The sequence below is a fragment of the Mus caroli genome, chromosome 18 (assembly GCF_900094665.2).
Source record: "Mus caroli chromosome 18, CAROLI_EIJ_v1.1, whole genome shotgun sequence".
NCBI classification, from domain to species: domain Eukaryota; kingdom Metazoa; phylum Chordata; class Mammalia; order Rodentia; family Muridae; genus Mus; species Mus caroli.
In genome coordinates, this window is record NC_034587.1 from 17,131,459 (window position 1) to 17,134,584 (window position 3,126).

The following is a 3,126-nucleotide window of genomic DNA, read 5'->3' on the forward strand; positions in this document are numbered from 1 at the left end:
TTTTTAGAAATTCAGAGATTCTTTCTAGCACTATTAGCCAGGGCTATACAGAAAAACCCTGTCTCGAAAAACCAAAAAAAAAAAAAAAAAAAAAAAAAATTGACTATCAGAATTTTTCTTAATTAGGGATCAATGGGGGATGGCCTAGCCCATTGTAGGTAGTTCTATCCCTGGGCTGGTGGTCCTGGCTTCTATAAGAAAGCAGACTGAGCAAGCCTTGGAGAACAAGACAATGAGCAGTACTGCTCCATGGCTTCTACATCAGCTCCTGCTTACAAGTACCTGCCCTCATTGCCTTTCATAAGGAACTGTTATATAGAACAATGGGCAAATAAGACCTTCCCTCCCCAAGGGACTTTTGGTCATGGTGTTTCAGTGCAGCAACAGTAACCCTAACTAAGACAGTGTTACAGCAAGATGTTTGTCACTTTATAAGATATTCATCTTTCCTGAGTCGCACATTATTTATTTATGCTTAGAAAGTTGGGGCTAGGAACTAGAGCAGTGGTTCTCAACCTTCCTGATGCTGCCACCGTTTAATACAGTTTCTCATGTTGTGGTGACCCCCAACCATAAAATTGTTTCCTTTCTTTTTTTGTTTTTCAAGATTTATTTTACACTGTAGCTATCTTCAAACACTCCAGAAGAGGGCGTCAGATCTAATTACGGATGGTTGTGAGCACCATGTGGTTGCTGGGACTTGAACTCAGGACCTTCAGAAGAGCAGTCAGTGCTTTAACCACTGAGCCGTCTCTTCACTTCAATAGAGACCCTAACTAAGACAGTCAGTTATTAGCAATCTGTGGACATTTATACACACCTCCTCAGAAGGATATCACTTGTATTTATTTGTGTAAGTACACGCTGTAAGCCAACTCTCCAGTTCCCCCCCCATAAAATTTTTTTCATTGCTACTTCATAACTTTAATTCTGCTACTGTTATGAATCGTATTGTAAATATCTGATATGTAATGTATATGATACGCAACTCCTGTAAAAGGGTTGTTGGACACCCAGACATCATGATCCACAAGTTGAGAACCACTAGGCTAGAAAGATGACTTAGTAGTTAAGAATACTGCTGTAGAGCTGGAAGGATGGCTCAGTGGTTAAGAGCACTGATTGCTGTTTCAGAGGACCCAGATTTGATTCCTAATACCCACATGGCAGCTTACAACAAGTAAGTCCTGAGACTGTAACTCCAGTTACCCTCTTCTAGCCTCTTCACCCTCCTCTGGCACCAGGCACACTGATACATAAACATGCATGCAGACAAAAAAAAATCTATACGCATAATTATTTTTTTACTAGAGCACTACTGCTCTTCCAGAAGACCTAAGTTTCGTTCCCAGTATCCATGACTGAGAGCTCACAACCACATATAACTCCAGCTCCTAGGGATCCATCACCTTCTTCTGGCCTCTGTGGGGTAACATAAAAATAAACCCAAAAATATTTTTGAAGATTTTATTTTATGGTATGAGTGGGTCTGGTCCTTACAAGAGCAAGTTCTCTTAGCTCCTGAGCCATCTCTCCTGCTCCTAAACAATATTTTAAAAAGAAGGTTGGAACCAGAGGCTAGTAAGGTGGCCAACGTCTTTAATCCCAGCACTCAGGAGGCAGAGGCAGGAGGATTTCTGAGTTCGAGGCTAGCCTGGTCTACAAAGTGAGTTCCAGGACAGCCAGGGCTACACAGAGAAACCCTGTCTCGAAAAACCAAAAAAAAAAAAAAAAAAAAGATGAAGACCTACGTCTACTCTTCAGCCCACTGTAATTACTTCCACTCATTTTGAATGGGAAGAGCAAAAATCTGTATAGCAAAACTGCACTTGCTCCCACTTTTTCCAACAGCAGATGGTGCTGTTGAGCATTGTAATTTGTAATTGCAAACATTTATAATTCTCAAATACATAGTCGCCACATTGAGAATACCTATATACCTCTATATCAAAGCATTGGAAGTTGGGGACACTAAGAATATTAGTAAATTAAAATTTATTTGGGATGGAGAGATGACTCTGCTGTTAAGAGCACTGACTGTTCTTCCAGTGGATCCAGGTTCAGTTCCTAACACCCACACAGTGATTCAAAATCAGCTATAGCTCCAGTTTCAAGGGATTCAATGCCTTCTATGGGCACTGCACACACATTGTGCAGACACACATGCAGGGAAATTGCCTATATACATAAAAGGGGATATTTTAGGTTAAATACACTCAAATATTTTATAATATGCTATGAAATAGAAGGAAGGTTTAAATATATAATCTATGGGATGTGAATGCAGCTCAGTGGTAAAGCATTTACCTAAAATATAAATGCTCCAGGCTTAATCACTAATACCACACACACACAGACACACACACACAGAAGGGTATGGAGAATTAGTTAATATCAGGGCAGGGACATGTAGCTCAATAGTGGTACATGCAGTGGCATGTACAAGGCTCTGGGTTCAATCCAATATCCAATACATACATATACACAATGTGTGTGTGTGTGCGTGTATGTAATGCTCATATATACAATAAACCTGTACACTCTACATGTGGGTTCATATTCTTTGGCAGGTCTAGAGATCAGACAGCTTCATTATTACTAGACCAAGCCCTCTACTACTGTGCTAACCTCAACTCTGACCCACATCTTTTTGTCCTTGAAGTCCTGATACTCTGGTCCCCTCCACTTCCCAAGTGTTAAGATTTCATAGAGCAGCCGCAGAGATGTGGCTCCAGGTTCTGTTTCTGTTTCTCAGGGCATCCAATATTCCAACTCGGAGAGGACAGGGCCAAGTCTGAAATGGGTAGGGTAGAAAATCTGCTACTTGGGAGGCTGGTGACATGGCTCGGCAGTTAAGAGCACCAACTGCTCTTCCAAAGGTCCTGAGTTCAGATCCAAGCAACCACATGGTGGCTCACGGCCATCCGTAACGAAATCTGATGCCATCTTCTGGAGTGTCTGAAGACAGCTATAGTGTACAATAAATAAATAAATAAATAAATAAATAAGAAAATCTGATGCCATCTTCTGGAGTGTCTGAAGACAGCTATAGTGTACAATAAATAAATAAATAAATAAATAAGAAAATCTGCTTCTTACCTCTGAGGCCTTAGACACTACTGTTTG